Below are 20,549 nucleotides of genomic sequence, written 5' to 3'. Positions count from 1 at the left end.
AAAGCATTAGGCTCTCCAACAAAATTATGATGATTTTTTTCATCATAAAAATATTGACATTTTAAGTTTCAAATAATAAAATATTTCAGAAAATTGGTTTTATTATATCCTTGTTTGCCTCCAGGATTATGTAACATTAAAGAATAACTTCTAAGATAAGTTAAAAAAAAGATTCAGGGTTGCCAACACTGCATATTAATATGCCTGTAATACATTAACAAACATTTATTCAGATATTTTTCAAGTATTTGTTGAATGCTTATATGTTTGGCTAGGAGTGCTACAGATAATAAAAATGAAAGAATTATTAAAAAAGACTTTAGAATCATTATAAAATAGTTTTGAAAATGAGGTGAAGTGGAGCTATATAATTTAGGATGTCATTGTTTTACAAAAAAATGAGATTTTAATTAAAATAAATTAAAAATTGACTTATAGACCTCCTGCTATGATGGATAGCTAATATCAGACCAGCACTTCTACCAAGTATCAGAAAATCTGGAAAACAGACAAAAAGCACATATTTCAAGGCAGCAGAGAACCTTCAAGGAAGTCAATGAGCTGAAGTCCTGGAAAAGTTAATTTAGATGAGTTCAACATTTTATGTGTCATTTTCCTCTTAGGGTGTTTGTTAATTGTCAGCTCAGCTAAAAGACCAAGAACAGAATGGACCTTAACAGGCATAGTGCAAGTAGAGCTTTTCAGAAATCTCATAGGGTTGAGTATAGAAAAATTGGAGTTTGGAGGCTGCTATAGCAACCAAGGCTTGAGGAACCAAGAAGTTCGAGAAATGGGGAGGAGTATAAAAATGAGCCTGGTGCTCTGTATTGGCTTTTCCCTTGAGGCAGCTGCTGATTCTTGATTGGTACAGAAAGAGAGAATTAAGGAGCTTACAAAGTTGACTTAAAAGCTACACTGGGCAATCTACAGTCTCCTGACCTCGTGGAGCTTACCTGCTAAACAAAACCCCCACAATAATTAATAGACATACTTAATATATGAATTTTGTAATTTGTAACTATCCTTAAACTACAGCAAATGAAATTAGGTGGAAAAAGGGTAAAGGGAAGGAGCTATCAAAAGTGCTGCGGGGAAGGAGGCTACACTCCAAGTCAGATGGCTGGGTAGGCTAAGTAAGTGTCTACAGAAAAATGTGAAGGTTGACAAGTGTCATTATCTGATGAAACAGTGTACCTGACAGAGGAACAACCCCGAGGTGAGAGCATGCCTAGCCTGAGGAAGAGGAAGGAATCTAGAATCACTAGAGTGGAGGAGAGCAGGAAGACAAGTAGGTGAGGTTATAGAGATTCCCATCTGAAATAATAATTCAGACAGAAAAATCTTTTCCTCTTCACACTGTTGCATGAATCTCTTTGTAGAGATAACATGCTCAATCCCAGTGGATAATCAAGACGTGCAAGCTCTCCTCTTGCCCTGACAGTGACTGATCATCACTATTTGCCTCAGTTCATCAACATCATGCCTAAATGTCTTGAGGCATTTGATCAAGATACTGAATGACAGATTTCTTTAAGCCTTGTCACTCCTTATGAGGTTGTTTCATTATTATCTTTTCCATTTCTATTTCAATCTAGTCTCTGTCCTCAAAGATGATTGTACTCCTATTCAATGCAATATCAATCACATAATGAGAAACTTAATATCCAGTATCTCAACATAAAATTATGAGAGTAATAGAAAAATTATAGGTGAAGATATATTTGAATTTGAATAGGATAGCATCCTAAGACTTGCTTGAAAGACAGTAACTATGAACAAAAGGCTTAAAAGCTTAAGACTTAAGCATCTATATTTTCAAAGACTATAAATAAAAGTAAAATGAAATGGTTGCAGTATACATGATTCTCAAATACTCCATTGAATTTATGTAGATATACCTTATGAGTCTGAAAAATGGCTAGGCTATGAACAATTACTAGTGGAAAAAACAAATCTGTGGCCACTTAGAAAATGGAAAAAAAATCCAAATTGGCTGATACTTAAGTAAATCAAAATAATTTTGCTTATTAAATTAAAAATAGAATGTGAAGATTAAAATAGTCAAAGTTGACAAAGATTAAAAACCTCCTATTTTAATTCACTAATGGTAGGGTTATAAATCAGAATAAACTTTCTGAAGGGCAGATTGGCAATTAAGAAAAAAATTAATTTCCAGATCTTTTTATGTAGAAATTCCAGTTTGGAAAATCTGAAAAATAAGAAAAAGCTAAAACATGGCAAAATACATTTAATTAACTTTTTAAATGAAAAATAAAGATTTTTAAAATGTACAAACATTTGGTTACAAAAATGTACTGTTTGGAATGTAAATATGTTGAACGCTAAACATCCAGCAATAAAGTTATCAATTAAATTAATTTTTATCTACCTGCACTGTGGGATAGAATTTAGCCATTCAAATATATATGTAGAAGTAAGATTAACTATGTTTACAAAATTTTTAGTGCAAAAACAACAAGATACATAATGTCTGCACAGTATGGCAGCATCTTTATGTTGTATATGTGTGTTTAGATGTGAATAGAAAAAACTTAGAAGATCTTTCATTATCTAAATCACTAATAGCAGTTGTTTCAAACAAGTTACTGATAATTTTGGTTTTCTTCTATTTGGTTTAATTTGCTTATTAATATTTTTTTGGCAAATATTCCTTGTTTCAGGTTCACTTCAGCCTGTTTATGCATTTCAAATTGCCTACTTCCTCTTCTGCAGTCAGATCTCCTTTCAGTTTCTTAAAAAGGACACTTGTGATCACATCTAGGGTCCAAATGAATAATCCCAGATAACCTCAAGATCCTTAATCACATCTGCAAAGTTCCTTTTGCCATATAAAGTAATATTACTGGTTTAAGGGATTAGGATGTGGGTATCTTTAGGGGGAGTGGGAAAGCATTATTAAGCCCACTATACTACATCTCCTGAGTATTTATTATCAAATAGCAGGCATGTTGGCGTACCAGTTTGGAAAGGGGAAGGGTGAGGAATAGACATTAAATATTTGTGCCACTTATGTTTGAAATAACATGCTGCAGACAGTTTGCTAACAATCTTTCTCTCCACTGTTGTCCCAATGCTATTTTGTACAACTGGAAAATGACAAAACCGTCCAAGTTTTCACTGGGTGCAATTAGGAAACTCTGATAGTTCCAGGCAATCCCATTGCATAGCCCTGGTCAGAAACCTGGTTCATTCTCCCAGCTCCTGTTTCAAATTTCACGGCTCTCTTCCAAATTCTACCTTCATGTCTTTCACCTGCCTGTGGATGATGAATTATTTCCTAAACTACAGAGAAAATGGTTACTACCAAACTCTGTGCCTCCTCCCAGTTCTCAAGCTCTTATTTATCTCTTAAGACCCAGTCCAAATATTACCCATCACTTCTGTGAAATATTACCCGTTGCCTCAACAAATACCATCTCCCACCATACCTATCAGAATCTAATGATTATTTAAATATTTTGTACCTGATTTAAAAGCAACATTTGCAACATCAGAGCAATTATTTTTTCATATTTCCTTTGTCGGATTAAGACCTTCTTCAAATGACATTGTAGTTATGGTTAAGTAATTATTAAGTTGGTGTCTTCTGACAGATAAGCATACCACCTGCCTGAACAAATTCAGTGATGGAAATGTAACCTTAGACATTATACTTTTGAAGTAGCTCTAACTAGATGACTTCATTTTCTATTTTCACTTTGAGGTAATAGTCTTCCAAGTTTTCTGCTCTCTATCTCACTACTTTGGAGATTGAATTTTCACATCAGTAAATACGTAACCAATGGAGAAAATGCCCTCACAAAGATGCTCCCTTGGGGCAACTATCTGTAATAATTTCCAATTTTTTAAAATTATTAATTATAAGAAGAGATTTAACATTGATAATACAGATTTTTGAATATTATATTTAAAAGATACTCCCTCTCTACAAACTAATTTAAAGCTTAAAGTTTCTTCAAATGGAATAAAGATTGCTGAAAAGAGCATTGGTTTAAACGACATTATTTATTTTTAAAATAGCACTAGAGAGGGCTGGGGATGTGGCTCAAGCGGTAACGCGCTCACCTGGCATGCACAGGGCGCTGGGTTCGATCCTCAGCACCACATAAAAATAAAATAAAGATGTTGTGTCCACCGAAAACTGAAAAATAAATATTAAAAAGTTCTCTCTCTCTCTCTCCTCTCTCTCTCTCTTAAAAAAAAATAGCACTAGAGACTAGAATTAGATATCATCACAAATATTTTTTCAGAGCTCATAGAGATTAAAACTTATTTAAATATGAGGTTAAGATATGCTACTTCCCCAGGTATAAAATTAAAAAAATTTACCTTCACATACAGGAGATTCTGGGTACCAACCAAAGTTATAGCACTGAATTATGTCAGGTCCACTTAGATAATAATTTTTTCATGACAGAAAAACTGAACCACATCTCCTGCGTCATAGGTTTGCTTTATAGAATGAAAATAGCCATTCTCTATTAATCTTAAAGAAGAGCACTGCAATTCTAAAATTGAAAGAATGAATAAAAACACAAAGTGTTTATTTTTCCTAAAACTTATATACTATTTACAACCCATATCTCAATAGAAACTAATAAGTTTCTCTTATGCTGTTTTAGCTAGTAAAAGCTTTTGAATTTATTTCATATATATATGAAATAAATTATGATATATAATATATCACTAGGGTTATTTAAATTCCATAAGCAAAAATAAATTTTCCCACTTGAAAACTTTAAATGATCAAATTCTATTATGAATATAATTAAAACTAAAAACAAAAAAAATATGATGATGGGTCATAATTATCATAACAACATAAATAGTTCAGTGTGAGAGGTACTTTTTTCAGAGTGCAAGTAAGTTGTGTTGAACGTGAGAACCTACTGATGCACTTTGGTGTGAGAAACCATCCATATGTGTGGCATTCCTCCTCCTCTGTCTGCTTTCCTCCAGCTGTGTAGTAGCCAGCAGCACATTCATATTGCACTTTATCCTTCACTTTGAATGTTTTCTGTGTTGTGGAATAATTTCCATTATGTAATTCAGGGGCCGAACATGTTTCTAGAAAATTTAAAGTTATTTATTTTATGAACCTCACCAATAACTTAAAAGAGTTTAAATAAATCTCAAAATATATTTTCACCAAATTCCAAGAATGCATGGCACAATTAACCTTTGGCAAAGCTGAAAAATAAAGTTTGCCTTTGCACCTGTGTTCTGTTTTCTTCACGTACCTGTTGGCTAACTCTACCAGTCTTTTATTATCAAAAGCCTGGTCCGTTGTCCTTGATCAAAGGCCAAAATTCAAATGAAATCTCATGAAGTAACAATTTTTAAATTGGAGTCACCTGAGGAGATGGACAATTTAAATAACTTACAACATATTAACAAAGTATCTACATTCAAGTGATTTTAATTATATCTGATATTGGTTAACAAAATATATAATAGTTTACTAGTAATTCTGTTCTTATATACCAGAAAGTTTAATCATTGCCCATATTTCATAGGAATAAATTAGCTTTTTCAATAAACTTGTTTCTTGGAGCACCATAGCCATCCCTCGTTGTGTTAACACAACGTGCTCACTTACTGAAGCACCTTGGTTCTGGAGACCAGTCCTCTGCTGAACATCTGCTTTGCTCTTCTTGTTTCCCACTTTCAGTTGTGTAGCCAGCCAAACAGAAAAATGGCAACTTTTTGTCTATGCTTATTGGGAAGTAAAAACTCTTAAAAGTATAGTAATATTGGGCAAGCCTTCCATTTTCTACCGTGGGAAAATCACAGTGTTTCTCTGAAATGAAGAAAAACTCAAGCTGAGACCATGGAATTCGCAATCAAGCAATAACACATTTTTAAATCCAGCACTTATTTTTATTACCTAAAATTTTAAGGTGATTTTTTTTGGACAATCCAAGCATTTGTTTTCTTTTCCCACCATAATTAATATACTAGTAGTTCTGAACAACTCTAATAGATGCATAATGAAAATCATATGTAATTGTAAAATTCCTAAAATTCTCACATTACTAAAAGTAAAAAAGAAGCATTGAAGTTCATTTTAATAATATGCTTTATTTGGTCCAATACCTTAAAATATGTTGCATTCTTCTTACCCCCTTTAGAATCCTGTCTGTATTTACACTGACAGCACCTTTTAACTCGGACTATCCACATTTCAAGTACTCAACAGTCATAGGATTGTCCCTCAAAATTAGCAGGAGATTGGTTCCAGGGCTGTCCAGCAGATATCCAAACCCATGGATGCTCAAATCCCTTTGTGTTGGTCTTGGAGTAAAGAACAGTAAAACATGAGGTCCCTAAAATGCTCCTTTATATTCCCAAGAATCTAACCCTCTCAAGGGAACAATGAGTGGGCCCCAGCCAGATGGTCAAGATAAGTGTTACTTGAAAGACAGGGACTTTCTCTCAGGCATGCTGAGAATTAGGACAAATTAGTGTTATCTTAGAAAGCTGCTTTCTTGCATGTATGTCAAGTTCCTTGGAATGCTGGTCACATCATGCAAGGAAGCAAGCTAATTATGTCACTGCTTCTGTAGCCTGACTCATTGATTCTCCTCTCCCTGCAGTAACTACCATGGAGCAGAGAGCTGTGGAGGGGATCAGTGCTCATCCAGCCAGCTGCTACTGGACAAAGCACAGTGAGGGACAGAGTCACTGCTTTCTGGCAAGGCACCATAAAGGATAGAAGAGCTATGTTTCCAGTCCCTCACCACTGGACCTTCCACATAAACAGTTTTCAATAAACCTTATGTCTTGCACTCTGTCTCCAAGTCTTTCAGCAACATGTCCCACTGCCTAGTACAATGGGACTGTGGAGTGTTCTGTAAAAGGTGCACCCTTATGTAAAATGCAGTAGTATTTGCATAATGCCTAAAACCCTCCTAGGCTGACTTTAAACTGTCCTCTGTATTGAACAGCATGGTTCTAAAACAGATGAACTTCTCCTTAAGATAGGCAACCCCCCCACACCCAAACTGTGAAGTAAATGGTTTTTGGTCATCTCTCAAGACAAAGACAGATTAAAATAAAGATTCAAATAAGAACTTAACAAATGGGATATTTAAATGGCCAGAGATCAAGTATTCAGTCTTATTCATCATCAGGGAAATGCAAATTGAAACCATCATGAGATACTGCAAATCTACTAAAATTGTTGAAATGAGAAAGATTATCTCAATGGTTGTTAAAGATATGGAGAAACAAGACCTCTCATAACACTACAAGTGAGAGTATAAATTGGTACATGAGAAAATACATTGGTAATGCTTATAGAAGCAGAGCATGTATCATATTATCCAATAGAAGAGCACACATCTGTGAACACAAGGATGTGTCAAAGAGTTCCATAGCAGCACTGTTCATGTGGTGCCAAATCAGAAACAACCTAAATGGCCTTTAATGGCAGAAAAGGTAAACACATCTCAGACGAGGCATACCTGTAATGTTCTATGTACAGCAACACAAATAAATGAATGATGAATCTCACAAACATAATATTACATGAAGGAAGCCACTCAACATATATTATATAACTCTTTTTAAGAAGACAAACTAAAAATCCCTGGTAAAAGAAGTCAGAAAGATTACCTTTGGAAATTAACACCTTTGAAAGGTCATTTAGGAAGTTTTTAGGTGTTATTGATGCTCTATATCTTGATTTGGTTAGTGCAAAGCTTCCTAAAATTCACACAACTCTGTCTTATGATATTTGCCTCTTTCTGTGTCTATTATATTCCAAATAGAATGTTTACATGAAAAATCTCCGGTTATGTTGGAGATCTTAAAAAAAAAAAAAAAAATGCTTAAAGGACAGAAACCCTTGGGCAATTCCTGGGAGTTGCCCTGAGTAAAAACCAGAGTCATGGGTCAAAGAAAGCCTGGAGCCAGTGGGTTATTTTGGTTTCAATGCCTTGATTACTGCCTACCCTAAAACTGCCCTAAAATAATGAAGACATAAAATAATGATACTGCCAGCCCATGGCTGAGGGGAATGGGCATGGAAGGATGAGTAATATAAAATTGCCAGCATCTTGATAGAGCAGAGCACCAGATAAATACATGTGCAGAATAGTCTCCACTCCCTGAGAATTCTTCCCACCATTTTACATACTCAGGCACCAGGAATTTCAATGAAAAGACTTCAAAAATATTAGTGAATACACAAGGATGCTCCCTGAGGGTCACTGTTGCTAGACTGAGTGGGATGGGGGCATGTGTCTTCACCACTTTGTGGCTTCAAAGACTGTCCTGAGGCATGTATCTCTATCACCAGGAGAGGCACATTACTGGTCGGTAGATGACATGCCTTGGAGAATGTGAATTCATAAGAAAAAAGAAATAAGAAGAAATAGGAGGAGCTCAACTCCAATAAAATAATGTCAACAAACTGGATAATAAGTATCACATGAAGTAAACTGAACAGTTAAGTGGAGAAATTCAAGTTTGCATAATGAATATCTTAAATAGAAAATGGAAGATAGTGGTATTATAGACCATACATAAGAAGCTTTCGGTAGAAACAATATTGCTTATATATTGCTTTGTATTCTAATAGCAGCTCTGTGTTTTCCCCTTAAAAGCTGTCTTGTTTTCATTCCTTTATATGCAGCTTGAATGACCACTGCAGAAACCTATTGTCTGATAAAATTTTCTCTTTGCAATTTTGCAGCTCTGTATGTTCTATAATGTTGTTGAATTATAATTGAGGCACGTTTCTTAGTCTGAAATGAAACGAATGTTCTGTGCATTCTGAAAGTCGCCTGAATGAGAACAGCAGCCCTCTGCATTTCTTGCATTTGTCTCCTTACCACCCACCCTCTGTATGATGACTGGATTTTAATAACTGCCTTTCGTAACTGAAGGAATTGTAAGTGATGCTTCTTTGCACAAAGTTTTGCACGATATGTTCTCTGAATCCAAATAACAGTTTAGCTGAGAGAAAGGAATTTTCTTCTCATCATCACAGTTCTAAATCTCCTCTGAATAAGGGTGGCAGCTAAATGCATAACTTTTAAAAGTCTCCTAGTTTTCCCCTTCCCCCTCACTTTCTCTTATATGTAATTTTGTATAACAACGAGGGTAAAAAAAATAAACAAGAGAGAGAAATGAATTGCAGTAGATGGGGTAGAGAGAGAAGATAGGAGGAGAGGGGAGGGGAGGGGGGATAGTAGAGGATAGGAAGGGCAGCAGAATACAACAGATACTAGTATGGCAGTATGTAAAAAAGTGGATGTGTAACCGATGTGAATTTGCAATATGTATACAGGGTAAAAATGGGAGTTCACAATCTGCTTGAATCAAATGTATGAAATATGATATGTCAAGAGCTTTGTAATGTTTTGAACAACTAATAAAAAAAAAAAGAAAAAAAAAAGTCTCCTAGTTTTCATGCCCCTAAAAGTAGCCTGAAGGCGTACTGCAGAATGCCTCAATTGGTTATACCTCTGAAATTGTTTGTTTCTTGCCTTCACTGCTCGGTATCTTTGCTGTACTATTTTTGTTGCCTTCTTTAACTTATTAAAATACATTTGCTGCCTGTATCTTCTATAGCATGACTGAATAAGTGTTGCTGCAACCTGCATCTTTCTTAGAGTTTGTCTAACTTTTGCTCCTCTAAAACTTGCCTGAAGAGTATTAACAGCCTTTAAAGTTGCCAGGTACTTTTCACACTGAATTTTACCTTGACAGTATACTCTGTATCTTACTTGAATTGCAACAGCTGCTCTTCTCCTTGCATAGTATCTTACTTTTTTTTTTTTTGACTCTGGAAAAAGAAATTTAACCAGGAATTCATAGTGAAACAAATTCAAAATTATTTTCTAAGAAATTGAGAAGTTGAAAAATAGCCTAATTAAAACCACAAAACATATTTTTTATATAGAAAACTTGTATCTCAGAAGGGTGCACATTTTAGAATTAACTAAAAAATTTGAAGTTGTTGTATTATTGATATTTAAAAATGATTCCACCCCAAATCCCCATTTGGCCTTAATCAGAATTCTCTCTCCCCATAAGCCCATTGCACACCATGATGCATGAATGGCGGACTTTGTGTTACTCCTGGTTTCTGCATTTGCCCACATGGATTCTATGGAGTCAATTGTCATAAAGGTAATAGTTTCTCTTTAAAAATCAAGTTTTACATTTTAAATGTTTGATTCAAATAAGTACACTAAATGTGTCATCACTCTATAAGTAGGATGTATCCCTCAGGATAAAGATGACTGGTATAATAATTGAAACCCCCATTTGAGTGTAGCTTAACACAGCAGAATGTTATTTTTGTTCACAGGACTCTCCAGTGCGGGATTAGGGGGTTAGTGGATAGTACAGCCCTTCTCCATGCAGTGATTCAGGGAACCAGGCACCTTCCACTGTGCTCCCACCTGGAGTGTTGGAGCTCTCTAGGTCCAGTCAACAAAGTAGAGAGGGGAGATTGCAGTAGGTATTTCTTTAAGGAACCCCCCCCAAAAGAATGCTAGCCCCCAGAAGTGACCCACAAAACTTCCACACCTAGTATGGGTAGGAATTAGCCTCCTGGTCCTCTCTGAATGTAGCCAGAATGTCATCCTGGCTGGACAACTGTCTTCCATTGACCACTCTTGATATGGGAGGGGATCATGGATTTTTGTGAACAGCTGGAAATTTAATATGCCCTGTATAAGTTTTGTGGGTGAGCTTATCAGGTCACATCAAACAACGTGCTCCAAATTGACTGACCTAAAGGTGTACTGACTCCCAACTCAATACTTGGCTCACAAATCACGTCCCTTAGAGGTTACATGCCTCCTTTTTAGCATTGCAGCAATGGTCAAATTTTGTTCTTAGAGACTAGATTCAGACTTGGCCTTACAATGTTGCTGAACAATTCATATCCTGTACAAGATAACAGTCTATTTTTCCCAGTTCACATCTTGCAAGTGGGAAAACATTTAGAAGTTTCTGCAAAGTGTGTGTCTTTAATGGAGCTATCTTTGCATCTAGAATGCTAATTTTATGAAAAGAGCTTTGTTTGGGGCTAATAAAAATGTTTTTAAATAAAATGATGAATATTATTTGAAGAAGTGACACTTTAGTGATCAGTTAGTACCAAAATTATAATGCACAGTTTCTTTTTTTTTTCTTTTTAAAGAAAGAAAAGCTATGTAAAAAGACCTCAGCATGAGTCAGAATAATTACTTATGGCAGTCTGCTATTTTATGACATTCATTATCTAATTGTCTGATTTTACTCTCAACAGCCTTTTGAGATATGGAAAGTATTATCCATTTCATTCCCAGATAAGCATAGTGAGGTTTATAGTGCTTGAGCAGCTTAACACAAATTCACTCCTTTCTATGTCCATGGTGCAACCCAGGCTACCTAATTCAGGTCCCAGTTCCCCATGAGGGACTCTGGACTTGAGCAGGTAACTTGCTCTATTTTTGGACCATGTTTTTTCCTTTGCTAAATTTGGAAGGAAGTCATTGACCTTCCTGTCCTGACCCCTGAATTAACTGAGATAATATCCAAAAGCATTTCGACATTTTTTTTTAAAAAATGGTCTTTTAAAAATCATAGCATTAAACTGAAAACAATTTTTAAAAACATGTATTCATGAAGATTGAACTCTAATAACACTAATAATAATGACAGACAGTAAGTAAAGTTATTGATCGTGAATCCTCTTTTGGTCTAAATTTAGCATTTGGCATCTCTGCTATTTCTAAATTGAGCATTTCTTCCTGTATGTGTTATTAACCCTTTATTTTTCTTTAAGCATACATTTCTTTTAAGTTTTTTTTAAATTTTGTATTTCATATTTTAATAGTAGTAAATATTCATTTTTCATGTCATAATTTTATAATAGAGATGAACATACATAAATATTGGTACCCATCTCATGATTTTCATCTGACTAAATTTGAGAAAATATGGAATTATGAATGAATGAATAAATTGAATTAGTGAATAAAAAAATAAGTGTATGAAATAGAAAGAACATAATTCTGAGTTTTGAACCTATGCAATCAAATTGCCTATCAGAAATTTGTAAATAATTAACTGAGTGGTATTGTATATGGTAGTCACTTCTTGCACCAAAAGCTTAACTGTCTCTATTATATTTTACTGTCTGCATATTATGAAGGTAAAAATGTATCTTGATTCACATTTCTCCTAATATTAGTATCAATGATATTTAAATAATTTGTTCATTGAATAATTTTGTCTTTGATAAAACTCCTACCATATACATGTCATATATTTTTAAAGAATGAACTTTTATTGCAGCTCTACCCAGTTATTACTGCCCCTTTAATTGGATATAGTATTTTCTGATTTTTGGAAATTTGAATTTTTCATGCAAGATTATCATTACCATTGGGGTGTTTGGGGAGTAGTAAGTACAACATCTGTTCAGATGTCTGCAAGGCAAGGAAGCTAAAATTTAGTGCTTCAGTGACCTTTACATACTATTACTTTGTAATATAGGTTCTATAGTGAGTTATATAAAGATATAAGCAAAACCAAAATATGTTCATAAATTCTTTAAAAGCATATGTATTAGGTATACAGAGGACAGAAGATAGTAGAAATATAATGAATAAAAATAAATTTCATTAAACTCATGCCCATTTATTATTTATCAAAATGTTACATTATGCTTTTTTCTTTATCATTTTAGAATGATCTACATAGAGCCATTCAGCGTACGCAGTCTGCAATGTTTAACCAAGTTTTGATTTTGATATCTACATTACTATGCCTTATCTTCACCTGGTAAGACTTTTTAAATGTTTCATTTAATTATAGTTTTTAAAGGAAACCCTATTTAAAGTATTTTATTAATAGTTGGCTAAAAATAAGCAAACATGTATTCACCATAAAATACAGCAGGCCTCTTACAGAAGTAAAGTAAAATCATTCCTTTAGTCTTACAGACAAAACGGAGAGCACATATATTATTTGGTGTTGATATTTACTGCATGTCTCACATTTTCCCATATGTTGTAAACAGTCAAATTACAAGAATTTGGACGGCATACTGTATTTTGTCAAACAAGAATTTTCTTTCCAATCACTGACATAAAGGTGCCCTAATCTTTTGACATTCTTCAAAGCAGAAACACTGTTGAGAAAACTGCCATTGCCTATCAGTGTCTCTGCCTCATCTACAAGATGTTTTCTTGTGCAGTCAGGTGGAAAGCAAGGGCAGATCTCCTGACAGTGCAAGGCAACACCTGGCATTTTTCTTTATTACAAAAAAAATTAATTTGTTCTTTTGGAAGTCACACTTTGACAATTATTGAGTAATCCATTGTGCAGTGCTATATTGTACATATGGAGTCATGCTGATCCTCAGCAAGAGAAAAATATGTGGCTATCAAAATACAAGGTAGAATAATGTCTCTTTTGTAGGAGTTGTAGATTTCTGGTGTAATTGCTGTGCAGTGGATTTGGATAACATAGGTATGGTAACTATGTTAGTAGTTTGTGATTAATTCACTATGGAATGTACGTCACGTGTGTTTTATTGCCTTATTTTTTATTGAAAAATAAATATTTTGTGATATCTAATATGTAAGTATAAAGTGTCCATCTAAATTTTACACAGCACCAGCTTTTTTAAATCTTTCACAAATTGTCTTTATGCTTCATCCAGTAAATATCTAATTGAATAATATGAAACACTAAAAGTGATAACTTTCTTTCTAAAGTCACTAATAATTCTTAATATCCACATAATGAAATTACTTGAATCACTTAGGAGTTTTCTTATCTTACATGAGGAAAATTATTTGAAATTTTGTATGTACAGTATATATATGCTAATTTTTTAGTTGCTTAATAATTACAAAAATTAAAATTAATGATTTATAGGTAAAATGTAGGAGTCTATTAAAATGAATGTTGTAAAGAAATAATTGTTTGAGGGGGAGCAGCTTAGTGTTAGAGAGTTTGCTGAGCATGCACAAGTTCCTGGATTCAATCCCCAGCACTGAAAAAAATTTTTTTTGAAATATTTAATATCAAAATAAAGATAAATTATTATTATTATTATTATTATTATTATTTTAAATATATTTTTTGGTTGTAGATGGCCACACTATCTTTATTTTTATTTATTTATCCTTATGTGGTGCTGAGGATCAAACCCAGGGCCTCACACATACAAGGCAAGCGTTCTACCACTGAGCCACAACCCCAGCCCAAGATGAATTATTTTTATATCATGACACTAAGTAGTACTTTAATTCTGGAGATATCTTCATTATAATAAATCTTCATCTAGAGTAGGTTTTCTCTTTACTCCCACTTTCTGCCTAGTACTTCTAGTTGGGTAGTTTTTTATTTCCGGAGAAGCAACTAGATAAATTTTGCCACATTTTTTATGCCAAGGGATGCAACAGCCCTAGAGAAAGGTTTTCACTATGTGAAATTTCCACTGTGTAATTTATTCATCATTGAGTAATGTTTTTTGCTTTTTATTTATTGTTATAATTGCTGTTATTTTTGTTGTTTGTGTATCAGTTTTAGACCATTGGAGGTTTTGATATGTGGACATATCTCTTGTAAATGTCATTGATATGTGGACATATCTCTTTTGTGCAAGTCATGTGAAATTTAACTGAGTAAAATGTCATTGTTTTTAATCACATGCTTATTAATACATTCTTAAATTATGACATCTACTGAAAGCACCTGAAAGGTAATACAAAAAAAAATGGAGGCAGAACTCATGGATAAGTGATGCTTTATTGTGTGTCTGAGGGGTATGTCTTTGTGGGGAAAATGGCGGCAGGCCAAAGGAGGGTCTGGGTTTTATAGCAGAACCAGCCCATGGAAGGAGTTAGTGACTTTGGCAGGCCCTTTTGAGGGGCAGTGGGTAGATCCAAGTCATGGGAGGAGTTTTGGTGGCAGGGTCATTTAGGGCAGGGCAGGAGGGCAGGTAGGGGATTGGGAGTGTAAGTTCTTTCTGGGATTATTTTTCATATCCTCTATCCAGAGTGGAGAGACTGAGGGCAGATTTATTTGTTTATTCTTCTCTAGCATTACAATATCTTCATAAATCATAAACATCGTGATATAGAAGAAATCATAAGATTCACAATTAGAAGTGCTATTATCTGTAAAGAAGGGTATGAACAGTGTTATTTTAGTCATAATATATTATACAGGCTGCTTTATTAAAGAGTTACACCATGTGGAATATAAAGTATAAATAAATAAATAAATGCAACTGAAACAAACAGAAACATGTGGGCAGTTTGTTCAGGATTGGTATATTAACTTGAAACTCTTGAGGACTGAATTTTCACATATGTTGTTTTCAGCCTTTCTCAAAATGTGATTTCCATCTTATTGGTTCAAGATGGCTGGTTCTACCCTTGCCATTACATCCTAACTGCAGTCTTTAGGAAGGAAAATAAGATGTAACTGAATATTTGAATGCATGTTTTAGGCAAGAAATCAGTTATGTATCTATGCACGACTGATACAGAGTCCCTGCAAAAATGTGGTCTAGCTAGCCAACAGTGTGCCCATTTGAGTTTTGTACTATGACGTAAAAAATAAAAACTAGATATGGTAGAGCAATTAAGTCTTTGGCACTGACAAGTCATAAAAGTTCATGTGTTATTAGTTGTTTAAAACTCAAGACTATCATAGTTTGGTGCCCTTGAACAACTTTTGTACATGTCATAAAACAATGATAATGTTAGTCACCTTACAAGTTTTTTAAAAAAATAAGGTTTAAATTACATATGGTTATAAACTGTATTTGATTTAAGAATATAAAAATAATATAACATAAAACTACTAATAATACTATAAAATTTCATAATTCTCTCTATAATGCTTTAAAACAGAATCACAATGCCTAAAAATCTATTTAACATGAAATATGAGAAAACAGCTTTATCCACTATATTGTATTCCAGTTTGTCCTACATATTCTGAGATTTTTTCCCTGCATTTATTTCCCCTCACTGAAGTAAAATGGTGATCTCTGTCTTCAGTGCATTCAATATCTATCTATCTATCTATCTATCTATCTATCTATCTATCTATCTATCTATCTATCGTTATCAGGAATTGAACTCAGGGGCACTTGACCACCAAGTCACATCCCCAGCCCTATTTTGTATTTTATTTAGAGACAATGTCTCACTGAGTTGCTGAGCACCTTGCTGTTGCTGAGGCTAGCTTTGAACTCGAGATCCTTCTGTCTCAGACTTCTGAGCCATTGGAGATTATAGGCATGTGCCACCATGCCCAGCCATTTAATATTTAATATTTCATAAACATAGCATCACAACATACTCATGGCCCCAATCTTACTGGTTAGAAGAGTTTCTGTATTTGACCTAATAATAAGATGACAGGTAAATTCAGGGACATGTAAATAGGGAATGGTGTTACACAGCAGACTGTATAAAAGGGAAGTGCTTTGTAAGGTTAAAAGTTTAAACCAGTGTTTGGACTATTTAAGACTATTTCTCCTCAGAATGTACATTTCATCCTTTTTTTTAACCCTCCCTTTCTGAAAATTGAGACATATGCCAAGTCAGAAATTAATATTCTTTTTCTTACCTGAGCTATGAAATTATATAATCCCCCCATATGTTATAAATAATTGCTGTTACATTATACCAGAAAGCAAGATTGCAAGACTCTCAATCAGAACTTGTACTATATACTTTTTAATTCCAGACTGAATAATTCAGGAGCTAATATTTGGATGATTGATTATATTATTCATGAATCTCACAGTCTTAAAATTACCTGTTTTTAGAAAGCTACTATATAGTTTTAAAATGTATCTTTTCTTAATCATTATTAGCATGACAAAGAACTGTCATTAAGCATCTACCTATGAGGGACACATGCTCAATGCCAAACTGAAACAGAAATTAAGCTGCTAACCCACTCTCTTCAGGAATTGTGCTTAGAATTGTTTTTCCTGTTATTGTAATGGAATTGAACTAATCCATCTACACGTTGGCTCTATACCCCTTGTGATCAATAATGCTCATTCCCAAGACAGCTGCAAATTGTGATTCAGCCTGTGTCTCTGAAACAAAGCAGAATAAACTGGTACATCCGGAAATTAAGTGCAGGATTTTAGCTTAATTATCAACATATTCTAACCAATAATAAGTACCATAATTTATAATGCATTTAGTGTTTCTAATTTTGCACTAGGATTTATTTCATAAGTACTCTGTTTCAAACTTTAATTTTTTGTCTGAATTAATATGTAGACATATATTTTCATAATATTTTTTATACAGTTATAAAGATAAATATTTTCTATTGTAGTTAAGTGTAAAAATTTAGTTCAGTTTCTCAGTCTTATTTCAACAGAAAATAAATCCATCTGTACTTTAAAAAATGACCTAGGTAAATATTATTTACATGCTTATTCAGTAGTATTTGGAATTTTCTTATGCATTGATTAACAATTATTTGAATGCTGGATGCTTAAATTCTTGAAGTAGTCTACTTTTATTGATTCTGCTTTTTAAAATTTAATTTTTTAAATTGTTTCTTTATAGTTATACATAAAGTTGAGTGTATTTTGATAAAATTATACATGCAGATTCTACTTTTAAGGCAAATTATCACTTGTGAAGTGGACAGTGGCAAGTCACATACTGTAGTTTGGAGGAAATTTTACAACATGGTCTAATGGTGTTAATTGTCACCAGCATCCTACCTGGTACTTGTTTTTGTTTTTGAAAATTTGTTTTGTTTATATTATAACTGAGTGACAGAAAGCACATTTATCTGAAAACTTGGCAATCAACTAGCAGCCCCTAAGTTGATATTACACTAAAAAAATAGAAAATGACTTGTCTCAACTAATTTTTGTATATGTATTCCACCTAATTTTATGCAATAATTAGCCAACTAAGATTTAAGTTCAAGGGGGAAAAAGGGGCATATCGTTATTTAGTATATATACATAACTATTATAATAAAAGTCTTATTAATATAAATAAGAAACAGTTTGAATTTAAAGTTTTGTATTAAAGAAGGCACTTTTGAATTATGACAAAATGTATTATTGTTTTCAAGCATGCCAAGAGTGAGAATAAGAACTTTTTTTTCTGAGTACTTTATATATAGTGGCTAATGTAATATTAAGAAATTCATAAATTAAATTCCATTATTATTCTGATGTTATAGATGAAAAAAAATGTGACACAAAATAGTTAAGGAAGTAACTAAAAGAAACAACCAAGCAGATTTATTTTCAATGCCCACGGATCTACTGTGGACTATGTTAAAACTTCAGGATGAAAGACAGATAATATTTACAAGGAAATAAGAATTAATCTCATATCCAGATTCTCTCTGAACTAAGAGTTTCTAGAATATTATCTACAAGTTTCCAGGAAAAATTGACTTAGAATTCAAAATTCTATTAAATCAAACTGTCTTTAAATTATGCTGATATTTAATTAGTTAAGAAAATACTCTGAGCATCCATTTTAGTGGATGTAATCCAGAAATAAAAAAAAAAAAAAAAGAAAAGGAAAAAACTATATTGTTTTGGAAACAATTGAATATACAGTGTATTTGATCTGTTTCTGGGAAACTCCCTATTCACACCTCATTCTACCTATAGAAATGTAGTTGAAAGACACATGTTGAGAGAGAGTCAGCAATGTTAATGTTTTTTTTTTTTTTGGTTTAGGTTCTGTGTTAGCTTTCCATCACTGTGCCAAAATATCTGGGATAAACAAGGTATATGGAGGAAAGGTTTATTTCTGCTTGTGGTTTCAGAGGTTTTACTCTTGACTTGGGCCTCTGGTGGAATAGTACAGCATGGGCACATGTGGAGAAGGAGACCTGTACATCTCATATCAGCCAAAAAGTAAAAGTAAAAACAGAAATATCGCCTCTCAGGGCATGATCCTATGGACCTAAGTTTCTCCTACTATATCCCATTGTCTATATGTTCTACCATCTTCTAGTAGCACTATTAGCTGGAGACCAAGTGTTTAACCAGGGACATTTAGGAGACATTTGAGACCCAGTCTATAGCAGACTCCAATCCAAGGAAGGTCTCCAGTTAACTGAAGAGAGGGAGTGGGGGAAACATTGTCACAGCACACTAATGGAACATCAAAGATTTTTTCCTAATGGTCTTTATAGAAAAAGTTCTGAGATATCTCTGTGACATTATGTGTACCAGCCAAGAAGGTCATTCAAGTATCAAAGCAGTCAACTTGTTTTCTCCGCAATGCATACCCTCAGTGAGAAGCATACATAGGAAGACCTCTTGAAAAAATGTATGAAAAAAAATCTAACCAATAAGAAATAAAATTAAGAAAAAAAAAGGAACATTTACTAGAAGAATAGAGGTAAGAGATAAACCAGTTTAATAGTAGCAACAGAAATAATTATTCATTTCTTTCAGAATGACTAAGTATCATACTAATGTTTGGTAACACTTCATATTTGCCTTTTTGCTAGTCATTTTTCACTTGACTTATTTGTATTAAGTGTTTAAGTTTGCTTAACAGCCTTCCATGGTATATATTATTTTCCTCATTTTATAAACAAGAAACTGGGGACACAGAGATTAAATAATTTATCTATGATCCATGATTAGTAAGAAACAAAATTCAAATTTGGACTTAGAGCTTTGTACCTAATATAGTCCCATCATTTGTATGATGTCCTGAAATTTCTAAACCTAGATAGATAAAATTAAAAAGCTAAAAAATCCAATAGAACTATGATGATTTCCTCATTTTTGTTACTGTGAATTTTAAAATTATTGTTACAAGTAGAATTATAATTAATGAAATACATTATGATGATAAAATCTTAAGTTTTAAAAATATTTTGACTAGCTGCAAATGAATATATTAGTCATTATTATACCTCATGTCTTTTGTGTGAATAATTAAATATTTCAAATTCAGAAAGTTTTTAAATAACTATTTTTTAAGATTTTGGCAAAAATGACTATATTACATTAACATAAAATTACCTCATGAATGTATCTCCAATTTGGTAAATTTGTAACCATTTCATCTCTGTATATTTCTGTTGTATGTCTATAGTGATGTAGATTGTACTACAACAGATTATTACATATGGACACTGGATTTTGTGAGGTTATTTTCAACTCTCTTATTTTTTATTGTTTAAATTTTCATAATGGTTATGCATAATTTTTGAAAGCCATCAAAATAAGACAATATCATAAAAGTTAAAGAATGTAGAAGGAGACCATAAAATTTAACACAAGGTTCAAAATACAATGTTTTAACACTCAGTATGAATTGTGTAGTTAATTTACCCCTGAGTCAAATTGTTCTCATATTAATTTTTTAAGAAAAATCCAAATTTCTCTCTTAGACTTACCATTAAGTCACTAAGACTTTGCAGCTTCCTTGAAGTTTATCTGAATCATGGGAGATGTCCATGCTCTGTGCTTTCTCAGTTTTCAAAAACATTGTGAAATATATAATAATTAAAATTTTAATTATCAGTGCTTT

The 20,549-nt window shown here is 33.2% G+C and overlaps 1 pseudogene; it reads right to left on the bottom strand.

The window, feature by feature from the left end:
- Window positions 1-2,868: 2,868 nt before the first annotated feature.
- Window positions 2,869-20,549, bottom strand: part of LOC143379560 (coagulation factor XIII B chain-like) — a 37,292-nt pseudogene continuing 19,611 nt past the window's right edge.

This window comes from Callospermophilus lateralis, chromosome 13, assembly GCF_048772815.1.
Source record: "Callospermophilus lateralis isolate mCalLat2 chromosome 13, mCalLat2.hap1, whole genome shotgun sequence".
NCBI classification, from domain to species: domain Eukaryota; kingdom Metazoa; phylum Chordata; class Mammalia; order Rodentia; family Sciuridae; genus Callospermophilus; species Callospermophilus lateralis.
This window is presented reverse-complemented; position numbering and strand designations above follow the sequence as displayed.